The sequence below is a fragment of the Leucopleurus acutus genome (genome assembly GCF_964270905.1).
Source record: "Leucopleurus acutus genome assembly, chromosome: 3".
Lineage (NCBI taxonomy): Eukaryota > Metazoa > Chordata > Mammalia > Artiodactyla > Delphinidae > Leucopleurus > Leucopleurus acutus.
Window position 1 is genome coordinate 53,210,637 of NC_139145.1, and position 17,626 is coordinate 53,228,262.

The 17,626-nt window shown below is 44.1% G+C and overlaps 1 protein-coding gene across 5 annotated transcripts in view; it reads left to right on the top strand.

Annotated features, from left to right (window-relative positions):
• The window catches only part of PPP2R2B (protein phosphatase 2 regulatory subunit Bbeta), a gene marked incomplete at both ends in the record, with an annotated part of 465,894 nt that overhangs the window by 432,745 nt on the left and 15,523 nt on the right, over window positions 1-17,626 (top strand). The window lies entirely within an intron of this gene.

A 17,626-nucleotide genomic window follows, 5' to 3' on the forward strand; every position in this document is an offset into this window, starting at 1 on the left:
GGGAAGATCCCACATGCCGCGGAGCGGCTGGGCCCGTGAGCCATGGCCGCTGAGCCTGTGCGTCCGGAGACTGTGCTCTGCAACGGGAGAGGTCACAACAGTGAGAGGCCCACGGACCACAAAAAAAAAAAAAAAAAAAAAAAAAACTCTTTGAGTTCAGAGTCTTTTTTCCTTTCTACAGCTTGAGGAAATCAAGGCCCAGAAAAGATAAATCTAATACACTGATAAAGATCATGGTTTATCATGGGTTTATTTATTGTTTCATGTAATGAATTCGGCCACCTTCAGTACTTACCCAGCACTGGAGGATAAAGAAGGGAAGGGGGAATCGCGTGCGTGTGTAATTGACACATGTTTAAGTATATCAGCTAATTTGAGCCCCCCTTGCAGTTCACATAATTCTATTTTGACAGCTCGGTAGGTGGCATCAATAACTCAGCTGTGAAATCTGCTGTCCACTCAAGCAGCTTCCAGCCCCATGCGTGCAGGTCCCTTTATCTGCTGAATTACTCGAAGCACCTGCTGGCCTGCCAGCATAATCAAGCACAGCCCGCCGGCAGCAGAGGGCGGGAGGATGCTCACCCCCAGGGGGCTTAAAATGATACTTGCTTTTATCTTCTCTTATATCTTTAACCTGAACATAAGGATTTAAATAGGATTTATCTCCTAGATGGTCATCCTTAATCCCCGGGTCGACTTAATCTTAACATTTTGGTGTCATTTGAAAACCCCTATAATGTAGTGAAATTGTCATCGAAGGGTTACATCTGAGATACATGGGATCATCAAGCTTAGGAAGAAGATGGTGAGATCAAACAAAGCAAGCAGTCTGTCGATAAGTGTGTGCAAGGTACTGTGCTAAACACAATGGGGTGACAGCCTTATAAGATGCACTGACTGCTTCAGTGTACTTACCATGGTGGGACAAGAGGATGTGAAATTATGGAAGGTATCTAATAGAAAGTTCATTTTAAATTGAATGCGAAATTTAGATTCCCAACATCAAAGAGAGAAAAATGCTGACCAAAGAGTGTTTGTGCTGGACATTGTGTTAGCTGTTGAAATGAACTGTGATGGCAAACGTCATCCTCAGTGTATGCTAGGTATTCCCCAAAGTAGCATTTTCCAGTCCCTGTTTACTGAGAATCTTCTGTGTTCATATCATTGTAACAGCACAAAACAACAAATGTGTATTACTACAACTCATGGTCGCTAGCCCACTAGGAAGGTTATTAAGTAGTAGAAGCATTCTGGGGATAGTGCCCGATGTATCATGGCTACTAAATCATACTGAATGAACGAGTGAGTGAGACATGTTCATAGAAGGTCTAACATCAGATAAAATGTGGTATGTGTCTCACAATACGCTAGTGCTGTGATTCTCAAACTGTGTAAGTGAAGGCATCGGGTCTTAGCTTTTTTCTTCAAAGTGAAAATTCTCTTCAAATTTCTTTTAGTTAGGTTAGCGAAAACAGATCCTAGTGTAGGTCTTTTGTAAAAGCAAAGCGGCAAAAGGCAAACATTTGAAAAGCAGGGGATACCCTGCACGCTGTTGTGGCCAGTGGTGTTGGTTCTAGGGTCAGACAAACCCAGTGTGAACTTAACTTCTTGGACTTGAACTTAACCTCTCTCTCTAAGCCTCAGTGTGTCCCTCTATAAAATGGGGACAGTAACAGAGCCTGCATAACTGGATGGTTGTGAGGATTCAGCAAGTTAATGCCTGGCCCACAGTAAGCAGTCCGTATTTATTTATGAATGTTTTATTCTTATCACAACAATCCAGGAGCACAGAGTCGCAGATGAGAAAGCGGAGACTCAAAAGAGCAAGTAATTTACATGAAGTCAAGGACTGAATTGAGGGTGGAACCGAGATTCAAACGCAGATGTAAAGCCCGTGGTTGAAGCTGTTGATAGACAATGTCTAGAAAGGCTTCCCATCTTTGCCTCACTGGGCCCAAGTGGGAGGTAGCTGGATAGGCCAGGTCCCGGGAGAGCAGAGAACAGCACGGGCATTTCACTGGTGGAGTCTGGCCTTCAGGAAATCAACACGCTATGGTTCCCTTGTTTCCTGATCACCTGCTGCGGGTGACCCGAAGCGCAGGGTGTGAGCAACAGTGGAGATGGAAAGATCTCTTACTCTTCAGCCAAATTCAAGATGAGAACAGGGCACAGACGGTCCCTTCTTTCCCATGACCAAGTCGTTCAGCAAAAGTGCTTGCTGAGGGATAAAGCCTTTATTTTCTCCAGTGATTGCAAAATGTGTCTTCTCTCTGCATCCGAGTCCAGAGCCTTCAGGTCCCAGAGGCCTCGAAGTGATGATGGTATGTCTGGAGCCAGTGGGAGGGCCTAGCAGGTAATAAGGTGATCAACAGATTTGAAGATTGTTCTCCACGTCGCCCCTGGTGCCTGATGTTAGGTCCATAAGAGACATCTCTGCTCTGGTTAATTCTCTGTGGTTGGTGAGAACACACACCTAATGAAGTCCAAATCAGGGGTTTGAGCCCTAGACCAATTCAATTCATTTTACTGGGACCATGCCCTCGGAGATGGGGGCTCGCTCTGCCTGTGAGCACCAGGTTGAAGGGGTCACCCTTGCTAAACATGGGACTGGAGGAGAAATGATGCAGCATGGGGGGACAGTAGTGGGCTATAGGACCAGAGCTAGGTTTACATCCTAGCTCTGCCTCTTCCTGGCCTGTGACAAAGCCAGATGACTCTCTGATGTATCACGGCTACTAAAGCATATTGAATGAATGAATGAATGAGACGTTTAGAAAAGATCTAACATCGGTAAAATGTGATATGTGTCTCCCAGTACACTTTCTGCATCTGTAAAGCAGGCAGCTTGTGAGAGCGGAACGGACTATCACACACGTAAAGAGTCTAGCGCAGGGCCGGGTGGATGGGAGGCAATGGTTCCACCTGCTCCAACATGGTAGCTCTGGCCCCTCCGTGGATGCAAGTTCCAGGAGCATTCAGGCACAGCGCTGACCGTCCCTAAGTTAGGAGCAATGTTTGCCTGTAGAAAGCCGGTGCTGGGAGCACAGAGGCATGCACAGGAGCCGTGAGGAGACAGGCAGTGACCAGCCCACACCAGCATCCCTCCGTGCAGTGCTTGGCCCATGCCCAGATGGACCCTCCTCTCCCGGCTTTGCACGGAGATGACTGCCAGCAGGGAGCTGCTCCCCTCTCCCTTTCCGTGTTTATGCCTCTCATTGCAGTGATTATGTAGACAGCCTAGAAAATGCGGGCATCTTGGGAATGCAACCCTGGCCTCGCGGTGCCATGACAACCAGCTTCCAAGCAATCACCCCTAATAATGCCACACACGGTCTCCGCCACCTGGGCAGGGACTCCCAAGGGAGTTCGAGCTTCTCCTGGAGCAGCTGCACACAGTTTCCTGTTGGAAACAAATTATGAGAGGGAGAGAGAGAGAAGGAGAAAGCAGGGAGTTAAGACGTCTAACCTGTGATGTACGGAGCGCACCCAGGGACCTGGGGACACTGCCTCATGTTCCTGGAGCCCTCTGGCTATAGGAACACGTAATTCCACAGTAGGAGGTCTACAACCCCATGGACACCTTTGTCGCCCACCCCCCGACAGAGAGAGGGATATCACGGAGTGAAAGACCAAATATGAGGGCTTGTAATGCTGGGCCTCACTGCTACCAGATTTCTTCATTAGGCTCCTGTCGAGACGCCCACTGCCAACTCATCTTGTCTGGACTGGAGCCATCCTTTCCTGCTGCCAGCTGGCGAGAAGATGCTCAGAGCCCTCCTTCAATCAGTATCTTTCCAGAATGACAGTTCTCAAAAAGACACCTGCCCCCACTGGGCTAATAAATGATTAATCCTCACAAAGGAAGGACAGTCAGGCCCCCCATGAATAAACTTACCTGTGGATGCGAGCCCAAGTTCAGCCTTTAGAGTGACAGGCGAGCCCTGAGCCAAACAGGTTCTTGCCTCCCCTCTCTTTAGATCACAGATTCTAGCTCCTTCATGAGAAAGGTCTAACCCAGAGCTAAGGAGCCCTTAGGACACTGTCCTCACCCAGGGAGCACAGGTCCCAGTCTCTCCAAGCTGTGAAATGAACATCATTCCGTCAGGGAGCACGTGCTGTTGTTATCACTAGTGCCACCTTTCTGTGGATCCCATTCCCTGAACTAGGATTAGTTGTAAATTCTGAACATATATATGTTTTATATATATTGCATATATATATTTTTTATTATTATTATTTTTTTAATAACAGGGAGAAGTATGGAGAGTGACCAAATTAACCAGTAAGGGGAAGGAAAGGCTGCAGTGGGCTGAGGTGGTCAAGGAAGTCTTCCTGGAAGAGACAGTGAGCCCTGATGGTTGAACAGGAGTCAGAGAAACAGGGGAGCAGGGATAGAATGGTATTCTGGGCTGATTGTATCTCCCCCGCAAATTTATGTTGATATACTAACCCCCAATGTCATGGTACTAGGAGGTAGGGCCTTTGGGAGATGATCAGGTCATGAAGGTGGAAAGAACCCTCATGAATACAACATGTGGACACAATAAGAAAATGATCCCCTGCATCCCAGAGTGAGGCCTTCACCAAAATCAGACCACGCTAGCATCGTGCTCTCAGATTTCTAGCCTGTAGAACTATGAGAAATTTCTGTTGTTCATAAGCTACCCAGTCTATGGTGTTCTGTAAGAGCAGCACAAACTAAGACGGGAGGGGAACGAGCGTGGATCGAGCCCTGGCACATGCTAAATGCTCCATAAACATCAGGCATCATTATTGCAGCATGTAAAACAGAGGTCACACGCTACAGCCCGTATGACTTACAGGTGGCTTGTGTTTGAGCACATACTTAAAATGTTTAATTACTTACTAACATTGAAACATCAGGGTTCCTCAGGAAAATGTAGACTTCGAGATGATGTGGCAGTGCTGGACCCACATTCCTGTGTGGCAGCAGGCAGCTGGAGCTGAGTGGAAACAGGGTGTGGACACTAGTTTGCCACAGTCCCCACCACTCCCTGTTGTGTACCCATGCATGCTTCATCTATCTTACTACCTGATTGGCCCCTGGGGTAAGGAGTTCTCTGACCTTGGTGCAAATGATGAGTCGGCCAGCCAGGTTGCAGTGGAGAATCTGAGCAGGAGAGAAGTGGGCAGAAACGTTGGGGTGCTGGTCCAGGGCCTGATACGAAGGGCCTGGAATGCCAGGCCAAGTGGGTGGCGCTGGTGGCTGTTGGCGATGGGGAGTCACTGTAGGTGTCCGAGCAGGGACGTGGCATTGCTTTGGGAAGAGTTACCCAGCGCACAGCAGGATCACACGCAGCCTCATGTTCTGCTGCTAAATCGCAATGGTCTGTGAGCCGCTTGGCTTGCTCTGCTTTGCAGCTGCTGTGTTCTAGTTTCTCTGGACTGTGTCAGCCTGTGGGTGCAGCCGCCGCAGTGGTGGCAGCAGGAATGCTGGGAGGAGAGGATGGCTGAACTGTGATGGTTCACGAGCTCCCTGGGAAGCAGCAAACCTGTCCCGGCCCTCTCTGGTCTGCCTGCTAGGCCAGCTGGAGAGGAGAAGCTGCTGAAAGGGAGCAGGCTTTTCAGGGACCTCTTCAGGGAGCCAGCGGCCACTGCAGCCCAGAGAAATAAGAGCAGCTTCCCAGAGATGTGGGGGGAGCTCATAAGCCCTGTCCCCTCCCTTTATTGACAGTCTGGGGAAAGAGGAGTATTAATTTCCTATTATTACTGTAACAAAGGATCACACGCTTGGTAAACTTAGTGACTTAAAACAGTAGAAGGTTATCATCTTACAGTTCAGAAGCCCACAGTGGGCCTCACTGGGTCTGCAGGGCTGGGCTGTTTTGTGGAGGCTCTGCGGGAGGGTCTGCTTCTTGCCTTTTCCAGATTCTGGAGGCAGCCTCCCTTGGCTCCTGGCCCCTTCCTCCATCCTCCAAGCCAGCGATCGCCATCGAGTCCCTCTCACACTACATCCCTCTGACACTGACTCTCCTGCCTCCTTCTTCACTTAGAAAGACCCTGGTCATTACACTGGGTACTGCCAGGTAGTCCAGCATAATCGACCCATTTTGTTTGTTTGTTTTGCGGTACACGGGCCTCTCACTGTTGTGGCCTCCCCCGTTGCGGGGCACAGGCTCCGGACGCGCAGGCTCAGCGGCCATGGCTCACGGGCCCAGCCGCTCCGCGGCATGTGGGATCTTCCCGGACCGGGGCACGAACCCGTGTCTCTTGCATCAGCAGGCGGACTCTCAACCACTGCGCCACCAGGGAAGTCGATCGACCCATTTTAAGGTCAAGTAGTCAGCAACCTCAATTCCCCTCTGCCAGGCACCATAGTCACGGGTTCTGGGGATTAATGTGTGGACATCTTGGGGGGGAGGAGGTGGAAATGAGCAACTTTTCTTCCTTTAAGAAAGAAGACAAAGCCTCCAGCCATGATAAGGAAGTAAGCGGGCCCACCCCTTGTTGAAGGAAGTGCCGAAGAACACAGGACCTTTTCTGTCTAGCTCACTCTTGTAACCCCAATACCTGTCAGAGCGCCTCACACCTACCGGGCAGTCAATACACGTTGGTTGAAGAGTGTGTGACACTAATAATATCTGTTAACTTCTGATCATGTGCTGGACACCGTGCTAGGTGGATTCTTACAACCATGCAAAAATGGGAACAGATGTCTGCATTTTCAAGGTAGTGAAGCTGAATCTTAGAGAGGAACGAAAACTTGACAAACACAATCGAGCCTGTAAGTGGTGGGGCACGGGTTCCAGCCGAATACGTCTGACTCCAAAGTCCATTAACGTGTCCTGTACCAGCCGGAAGGACACGCCTTAGTAAATGTCAGTAAATCTTCCTAAGCGATGATCTCATCCTCCAGCTTCCCACATGCGCTGTCTGTGCTGCTAGTCCCAGGGTCCCAGTGTCCCCCCAGAATGTATTTATCACCTCAGGCATTTACGCATGCTGATTGCCCCGTCTAGCATAGGAAGCACCCCTGAGACCGCCCCCAGCCAAACACAGTCATCAGGAGTCAGTAAACGGTGGCCTGCAGGCCACCTCTGGCCCACCACCTGTTTTGACACAACTCCAGCAAAGAACAAGGTTTTTACACTTTTCAATGGTTGAACAAAAATCGAAAAAAGAATACTGTTTCATGACACATAAAAATTAGATGACATTGACATTTCAGTGTCTACAAGTAGAGCTTTATTGGAACAGATGCTCATCGGTTTACGTATTGTCTCTGCTGCTTTCATGCTACAAAGGCAGAACTGAGTAGCTGCAACAGGGACCAAACGGCCCTCAAAGCCTAAAATATTTGCTCTCTGGCTCTTTACAGGAGAAGTTTGCCATCCTCTGATCTATCTAGAGCTTACAGGTCATTCAAGGTTCAGCTTGTTATTAAGCCTTCCCCAATCAGACCAGCCCAGATCACACCACACCAGATTGTCTCATCATATCTGTCCCCTGTGAATTTTTGGTCCATTTCTTTCTGTCTGGAAAAAAAAAAATTTTTTTTGACTCATTCTGTCTTCACTTTGAATTTACTTATTAAGAGGGATGATATCGGGCTTCCCTGGTGGCGCAGTGGTTAAGAATCTGCCTGTCAATGCAGGGGACACGGGTCTGAGCCCTGGTCCGGGAAGATCCCACATGCCGTGGAGCAACGAGGCCCGTGCGCCACAACTATTGAGCCTGTGCTCTAGAGCCTGAGAGCCACAACTACTGAGCCACGTGCCACAACTACTGAAGCCCGTGTGCCTAGAGCCCATGCTCTGCAACAAGAGAAGTCACTGCAATGAGAAGCTCGCGGACCGCCACGAAGAGTAGCCCCCCCTCGCCACAACTAGAGAAAGCCCGCACGCAGCAACGAAGACCCAATGCAGCCAAAAATATATAATAAAATAAAATAAAATAAAAATAAAAGAGATGATATTTATGAATTATAATACATGCAGAAATATTGTGAAAACGGTTATACAAAAGCCAGGGACCAGTGTAACCTCTTCTAGATGAATTGCTGCTGCTTCATCATGCTATGCATTGTGTTGCTACGGTGTTCACTGTTGAACAGTTACTTGTAGAATTAATGAAGGGCTGTATGAAAAGCAAATTGCAAAGGTAGAGCCAAGCTTCGTTGTTTCCCAGTTCCGGATCCTCTGAGTCTTCATCTGATCTAAGTTCCAGTCTCCAGCCCATGTCTGGAGACTATGTCATTAGGCCCATGGTAGTACAATAGCCACTAATTAAATCTTAAACTTCTCTCACTGTCCTCAGCTGGATAAAGGCCAGCATTATTGGTCCATGGGCATTCTTACCCTCCGTGGGAAAATTGTTGGCTGTTTCTCTCACTGGACAGAATTACTGAATGTGTCTTCTGTAGAGGAGAAATTACTGGCTGCATCTCAATCGGCGAGCCTTTCCTCTCCAGGGGCAAAACTGTTGCCTGCGTATATCTCTGAAGGAAAATTGCCAGTTGTGTCCCCATTATGGGGAAATTGTCAACCATGTCTCCAAACTGAAACGCACGCCAGCTGTGCTTCTGCATAGAAAAAATGTCAGCAGAAGTCGGCGATTTAAAACCCTGTGCGTGATTCTGAGTCTGTTCCTTTTTCATCCCCCTCCCTGGTTTCCTTTACTCTCCCTCTCATCTGCCTGAGTCATCAGAGCCAGGGTGGTGGTGACATCGTTCAGCACCAAATGAGAGACGCGTGTACCAAGGAAGGCGTATTACAACTGATGGTCCAGAGACAAACTACTGTGTGTCTGTGTAACGGCCCAGATAGAAGACCTAGAAATCAATTTCACAGCTGGTAGCTCTTAAGATCTGACCCCAGTGGAAAAACACATCAGGCTTTTGGACTCACTGTACAGCAAGCTTGCCTTACGCAGCACCCACTTCTGCATCGTTGCTGCCTCCCCTGTTATTCTGGGTACACGCCCTATGCTAAGTGCTTGACGTGAGAGATCTCATCTGTCCCACAACCGCCCTAGAAGGTAGAGACGCCTCTTATGTCCATTTGACAGATAAGGAAAATGAAGCTTGGAAGAAGGAGTCAAGCCACCTGTCCAAGGCTTCCTAAATTATAAGCAGCAGAGCGGGATTTCTACCCAGGCCTGCTGAACTTGGAACCACCTGTGTGCTTAGCCCCCGTACTGAATGGGATGGAGGCCTTGGGTCCCCCTCCTGACCCTCCATCTTGGGCATGAGTTCCTGTGCAGTGTCCAGTGTGAGGTCCAGAGGAAGCAGCCCACCCACGGTCAGCCTTTACCTGTGGTTTCCCTACTTTCTTTCTTCTGCTGTCCCAGACTCCACACCCAGCACACTGCATGCTTCCTTTCTACTTTTGCCCCACTTGTAATAAATGTAGTTTTAGCTTTAGCTTCTCTAAAGTCAGCAGTTTTCTTCTTAACTCTTCCTCTCTCTTATTTGTGATTTCAACTCTTGCCCATGAGTTTCTGAGACCTCATTCATGTAGCCAATCATCTGAACTGTCTCGGGTGAATAGCCCTGTGCCAGGCACCGTGAAGGATAACATCAAACACAAGATACTTTCAGCTCCGTGCAGAGGTATTCATGTCTGTACATGTTAGAACACAAAACATTGTCTGTACAGGACACCTAATATAGCCTATAGGATTTGAAAGGAAGTGTCCGTAGCACTGTAACCCAAAATGTATTCTGGGGAACTCCATTCTAGAGAGACGCTGGCTGCAAGTGATTTTCTAAAAAAAATAAAATGGAAGGGGGAAGAGGGCTGTGGTGTGATCCAGTAAGATCTGAAATCAGGATTAAGGCAGTGGTTCTCAACCAGGGGCAACCATGCCCCGCTGGGGGACAGTTGGCAATACCTGGAGCCATTTTTGGTTGTCCCCGTTGGGTCATGGGGCTTAGTGAGCCGAGGCCAGGGATGTTGCTAAACATCCTACAATGTCCCAAACTTTCTGGCCCCGAATTCAGTACTGCAAAGGTTGAGAAAGCTGGATTCCTAGATAAAGAATTTTTGTTGTTGTTTACCTGCGGGACTTCTCAGCACTTTTAATAGGCTAATTGCATTATCAACCCCCAAAATTGAGTAGGACTTTCCAAAGCTCAGTTGACCTCAGAATCTGGAATCCCTGACGTATTCCTGAGTGTTCTGCTAAAGTCACTGTGGGAAGGATAGCCTAGAGTAATGCGCATTAGTAGAGGAAGCTGACATTGCTTTTTAGCAGTTGTACTATGATGTACCGTGTGTGTTTGTGTGTGTGTTTCTGCTTGGAGATTGTAGTGCTTTTAAAATAGTGTCCAAATAACTCATTAGTTTTGAAAATTATCCCTTTTTTTGGAAATATACTTTCTATTCTTTTCTCTTTTTGTTGCATTTGGTAGCTCCAATTACATGTATAATTAACCTTTATCAATATATTCCCTGTGTCCCTGATATCTTTTTATACTTTCTATTCTCTAATCTGTTCTTTTGAGGGAGATACATTCTCCACGTATTCTAGTTCACTCATTCTCTCTTTAGTTGCTAAATGCATTTATTGTGTTCTAATTGCGCTTGTGTCATTATGATTTCCATTTAGTTCTTTTTAATATATTTTCTAATTATCTGTGAAAATTCTTACTTGGGCATTTTATTTGTTGAAATTATGAAACACTTATTTTAACATGTGTGTGTGATGTGTCCATTATCCATGTTTACTTGCTGTTTTACTCTCTGTGAAAAGAAGTTAGTCGTGTCTAGTTTCCCTGGTAGAGTATATCATTAATAAAAAACTGACAATTTTTTTTTTTAAACTTGTAGTTGAAATACAAGACCAGTGGGATTCGTAGACCTCTTATTATCTCAGAGCTGGGAGGGACCTGGTTGGCAATCCTACCTCCTTCATATTATAGACAAGGAAACAGGGCCAGAGAGTTGATGGTTGCCCAGTCATTCAAATGAGAGGCAGTAGGGCAGAGGTTAAGAGCATAGGCTAGAAGCAGACTGAGTTCAAATCCTGGCTGTGCGTCCTAATAGCTATAGAACCTCTGTGCCTGAGTTGACTGATTGTACTGATTTGTGGAAAAGGAAAAGAGTATCTGTGAATATCAAATGAGTTAATACATGTAAAGCACACGGCACAAGTGCTCAACAGATTGTAGGTGTTATTAAGAGCTGGCTCATTTGTGTTTAGCCTAGACTCCAACCCAGCATCCCTGACTCCCAGTCTGATGTTCTTTCCAGTATCCCTTGATGGGCACAGGAAGAGGTAAGCAGGAACAGAGGCACAGACGTGGGAATGCACGGGTATATCTAAAAGATGAGGGAGCTCACTTTGACTTGATTGTTTAAACAGAAATGATACTGACAACGCGAGGAAAGGCAGGTTGTGGAGGCAGGGTAACAGGCAGATGGTCAGTAGAAAGCCCACCTCTACTATTCACTACCTGCGTGATCCTGGGCAAGGTACTCAACCTCTCCTGGTCTGTCTCATCTATAAATAAGGACAGTGAGAGGACCTTCCTCATAAATTTGAGCATCAAATGGGATAATTTATGCAAAGCAGGAGGACCAAGAAAGGGTAGCAGGTGTCATGATCATCACTGTTAATGTTGTTACTGGGGTCTCCAAGACACAAGACACAAGCTCCCTGTTGGTGAATCTGACACATCCGCAATGAGTAGGTCTGTGCTATTAGGATTTTCTTCAAGGCTGCTTCCTCTCTCTACCATGGTTCTCTTCATTTCTTCTCTTGATGTCTTTATTTTCTAGAAACTGGTAGAAAACTGCAGATCAGCAGGATTTCTAATGCCAAGGCAAGGGTCTTTAGGAGAAACACCAGTTCTGATTTGTCTCAAGATGTGTCACTCAAGCACTGGATACTATCGTACCGCCTATTCAGTAAATTACACGGAACCCAGTGATGTTCCATTTGCATTCCACTAGCTGGTTCCCCAGCACCCTTTTTCCCCACTGGGAAAGCAGTAAAATCTCACCTTTTCACATCTGCAGTGAAAATCCTGTAATTGTTTAATGTTTGTCTCTTCCTGTAGCCTGTGAGTTCCATGGTGGTAGGACGGGGTCTCTGTTGTTCCTTGTGTCCTTGGCATATAGCACGGGACCTGGCATGTACCACCCGACAGATACTTTTCATGTTCTAGGTGACGTACTACGTGTAGTGCATGTGTGTGCATGCACATAAAAGACACTTAGATAGCTGATAAATGATTGCTCAGCCTGAATTGGTGCAAACCTTGAATTACAGACGGCTTGTATTATTTTCACACTTTTCAAGGACTTAAACAAATTTGAAGTGAATAGAGTATCGCTTAGATAAACAGATCATGAAAGGAACCTAGTAGGTAGGTATTATTTTCATTTAAAAATTTAAATGGATTATCAGTATTCATTCATTTAACACATTTACTGAGCACCTCCTATGTTCCAGGGGATACAGCAGAACAAAACAGACAGAAACCCCCACCCTCATAGAGCTTGTATTCTATTAGGAAAGACAAATAATACATATTAAATGTCAGTGCACATAAACTGGGGGACAGGGACAGAGGGAGGAAAGACTGACTCACTGCAGACAGGCCACGGGGATTAGAATCCAGGGGTGAGAGACGACCTGATGGCCTGGGCTTCTTGTGATGTGTTGACAGGGTCATTCAAAGTCCTGGGGGCTCCAAACTACACTTGCTAATGACGGGGTAAGGCTTGAACTCATGAGCCCTTGGTACAGAAGCTGTGCTCTTAAGTGTTTGAAACGAATTCATTCTCTTAAGGACTTGGGCTGTGTAGACAGGCTAGAGTAGGACTGAGAGCATTAAGAGCCCTTCCACTAACTTTCATCTAATTAATGCACAATAAAAAATACTTAGTGCAATAACCAGGAAAAAGAAAGAGCCTTCCGGCTTTATAGTTCCATGATGCTATATAGATTCTACCCTGCTATTTTCTTACAGCTCCTAAAATAAGGTCTCGTAGATGGTACAAGGCAGAATTCCATCATGATTAAGAACAGAGACTTTGAAGTTAGACCCAAGTTCAAAATTCAGCTCTTCCTCGGTTGAGCTACTTGATCTTGCTGTGTTGTCCGTGGACAGGTTGCAAAGCCTCTCTGTGCCTTAGTTTTCCACATCTATAAAATAAGAAATCATGGTTCCCACTTCATAGGTTTGTTGTAAGGATTAAATGAGATAAAACATGCAAAGCATAGGGCCTAGAACATAATAAGCTTCCCAGAAACAGTAGTTATTGACACCATTAAATATTGTTGCTGAATGAATGAAAGGAATTCTTGGAGTTGATATTAAGAATTGGGATAAGCATAAACATGTAATGAACTACAAAGTGCTGCGCTGGTGGGTATGTTATCTATATCCTGGCCTCTACATTCTACATAAATAATTAGCGATACATGGCTTGATTAAAATTTTTCTTTCATTTCACCTCCATTTTCTGGGGCTGTCACTTTAAGGCTTTACAATGTTGCTACACTGGCCTGCTGGTATGCCAAACATTTGGAGAACAGAGTCCTAGGTATAACCTTGTAAATATTCTTTACTTCATTTAAATATCCCCAGGTTCTGTAGTCCTCAGTCCCAAATTCTCGAGTCTTTTAATTGAAGTATAGTTAACTTACAATGTTTTGTTAGTTTCAGGTGTACAGCAAAGTGATTCAGTTCTACATGTATATTATTTTTCATATTCTTTTCCATGATAGTTTATTCCAGGATATTGAATATAGTTCCCTGTGCTATACAGTAGGACCTTGTCATTTATCTTTTATATAGTTTGTATCTGCTAATCCCAAACTCCTAACTTATCCCTCCCCACCAAGAATCTTAGTAAATGAAATATGATTGGCTAATACGGAACCAATGCATGCTTTTCATGATAAAAAATAGCGACTGACGTTTATTGAGGACCTGCTATGTGCCAAGCAACATGCATGTCCACTCTGCAGCTGGGAAAATGGAATCTCAGAGTAGTAAATAAAATGTGGACAGCTGGGGGGCTTCCCTGGTGGCGCAGTGGTTGAGAGTCTGCCTGCCGATGCAGGGGACACGGGTTCGTGCCCCGGTCCAGGAGGATCCCACATGCCACGGAGCTGCTGGGCCCGTGAGCCATGGCCGCTGAGCCTGCGCGTCCGGAGCCTGTGCTCTGCAGCGGGAGAGGCCACAGCGGTGAGAGGCCCATGTACCGCAAAAAAAATAATGTGGACAGCTGGTAAATGACAGAGGCAGGAATTGACTGCCTCCAGGTGTGTAGTTTCCAGAGCCCTTCCCACTTACTGCCTCAAGCTTGCCTTACAGATGCACTGAGTAGGGGGTGACCAAGCCTCAGGGCCCCCATTCCTCTCTGTATGGGGATGTTTGTATGGGGCACGTGTGGAGTTTCTAAGTCCCCAGTCCTAATGAGATTACGTTGAATAGAAACTAAGGTGAAAATCTAGTTCTCAACTCTGAGGATACCAATCAGAGTCCAGGGGCCTTCATTCGTGCTCCATCAATGTCCAAGGGAAATGGGCACAGACTGAGACGAGGGGTCAGAGACTATATTGACTTCATGTTTTTCTGTTTCAATAGGTTTTTTACTTCTCAAGTTCAATTCTGATTGATCAGTTTTTTTGTTGTTCTTTTACATGGTTCTGTGAAAATTAGTATTTTGGTTTGACTTATGGTTTAATTCAGCAAGGTTTGAAAGACAACTCATTATATTAGATTATATTAGATTTTCTACAAAGAATTTGGGTTTTTAAAATTTTTTTATTTTATATTGAGGTATAGTTGATTAACAATGTTGTGCTAGTTTCACGTGTACAGCAAAGTGATTGTTATACATGTGCATGTGTCTATTCTTTTTCAAATTCTTTTCCCATTTAGGTTATTACATAATATTGAGCAGAGTTCCCTGTGCTACACAGTAGGTCCTTGTTGGTTATCTATTTTAAATATAGTAGAGTATATATGTCGATCCCAAACTCTCAATTTATCCTTCCCCTACCTTTCCCCTTTGGTAACCGTACGTTTGTTTTCTATGTCTGTGAGTCTGTATCTGTTTTGTAAATAAGTTCATTTGTATCATATTTTAGATTCCACATATAAGTGACATCCTATGATATTTGTCTTTCTCTGACTCCACTTAGCATGATAATCTCTAGGTCCATCCATGTTGCTGCAAATGGCATTATTTCATTCTTTTTTAGGCTTATTGATACTCCATTATATATATGTACCACATCTTCTTTATCCATTCATCATCGACAGATGATGGACATTTAGGCTGCTTCCATGTCTTGATTATTGTAAACAGCACTTTCTTGTGGTATCTTTGTCTGGTTTTGGTATCAGGGTGATGGTGGCCTCATAGAATGAGCTTGGGAGTGTTCCTTCCTCTGCAACTTTTTGGAAGAGTTTCAGAAGGATAGGTGTTAACTCTTCTCCAAATGTTTGATAGAATTTTCCTGTGAAGCCACCTGGCCCTGGACTTTGTTTGTTGGAAGTTTTTAAGTCACAGGTTGAATTTCATTACTTGTGACTGATCTGTTCATTGTTCATATTTTCTATTTCTTCCTGGTCCAGTCTTGGGAGATTGTACCTCTCTACGAATTTGTCCATTTCTTCTAGGTTGTCCATTTTATTGGCATAGAGTCTCTTATGATGCTTTGTATTTCTGCGGTATCCATTGTAACTTCTCCTTTTTCATTTCTAATTGCATTGATTTGCGCCCTCTCCCTTTTTTTCTTGATGAGTCTGGCTAAAGGTTTATCAATTTTGTTTATCTTCTCAAAGAACCAGCTTTTAGTTTTATTGATCTTTGCTATTGTTTTCTTTGTTTCTATTTCATTTATTTCTGCTCTGATCTTTATAATTTCTTTCCTTCTACTAACTTTGGGTTTTGTTTGTTCTTCTTTCTCTAGTTCCTTTAGGTGTAAGTTTAGGTTGTTTATTTGAGGTTTTTCTTGTTTCCTGTGGTAAGATTATATTGCTATAAACTTCCCTCTTAGAACTGCTTTTACTGCATCCCATGGGTTTTGGATCAGTGTGCTTTCATTTGTCTCTAGGTATTTTTTAAATTTCTTCTTTGATTTCTTCAGTGATCTATTGGTTGTTAGTAGCATATTGTTTAGTCCCCATGTGTTTGTGTTTTTTACAGTTTTTTTTCTTATAATTGATTTCTAGCCTCATAGTGTTGTGGTCAAAAAAGGTGCTTGATATGATTTCAATTTTCTTAAATTTACTGAAGTTTGATTTGTGACCCAAGATGTGATCTATCCTGAAGAATGTTCCATGTGCACTTGAGAAGAAAGTATAATCTGCTGTTTTTGGATGGAATGTCCTAAAAATATCAGTTAAATCTATATGGTCAAAAAAAAAAAGAAAAAAAAAAAAAGAAAAAAATCTATATGGTCTATTGTGTCATTTAAAACTTGTGTTTCCTCTGTTTTGATGATCTGTCCATTGGTGTAGGTGAGGTGTTAAAGTCCCCCACTATTATTGTATTACGTTAGCATTTGCCTTAGGTGATCCTATGGTGGGTGCATATATATTTATAATTGTTATATCTTTTTCTTGGATTGATCCCTTGATCATTATGTAGTGTCCTTCTTTGTCTCTTGTAACATTCTTTATTTTAAAGTCTATTTTGTCTGATATGAGTATTGCTACTCCAGCTTTCTTTTGATTTCCATTTGCATGGAATATCTTTTTCCATCCCCTCACTTTCAGTCTGTATGTGTCCCTAGGTCTGAATTGGGTCTCTTGTAGACAGCATATATATGGGTCTTGTTTTTGTATCCATTCGGCCAGTCCATGTCTTTTGGTTGGGGCACTTAATCCATTTACATGTTAGGTAATTATCAGTATGTATGTTCTTCTTGCCATTTTGCTAATTGTTTGGGATTTGTTTATGTAGGTCTTTTTTTCTCCCCTTCCTCTTTTGTTCTTTTCTCTTGTGATTTTTCTTTTTTATAAGTTGGTCCAATTTTATTGAAATCTGTTACAGAAGACAATTCAAATAGGAACCACTGTCTGTGGTTTTAAGACCTGTAGAAATCTGAGTTACGTTTTACTGCAAAATATAAAATACATTAATTCAAACTACAGTGTAAAAAGATTTTATTATTAATGAATTGTATGTCCTCATTAAATTAGATATTTGCAAATGTTTTCCTAAATAGTTACAGCTAATTTAGAGATATCTTTTAAAGTTCAAATAGCTAGTTTAAATTTGAGAAAACATACACTTGCTGTAACATGAAAGATGTTCACATTGAGATACTTCAGCCCCAACTTCACAAACTACTAGAAATTAGAGGATACTTTGTTGCTAGAGGAAAAAATATCACTTACATCGGGGAAAATTATACTAGACTACCAGTTTAAAATAAGCAATAGTTCACATAATATTAGAGAAATTCTCTCTTGCCTTACAAATGCAAGATAAATCCTCTAGACTCCCTTCTCTGTAGAGACCACCAGCTCACTACCCAGGCTCTAAAACTTAGCACAATTAGGGAAAAAACAGACAGACTTCAGTATGAGAATCAGCCAAAACATTTCCCGAGGGAAGCATTTCTGATTCTGTTTTTGTTAAGCATTCTCTTGATCTTTAAGCTTTTTTTTAAAACAAAACAAAAAATCCCACAC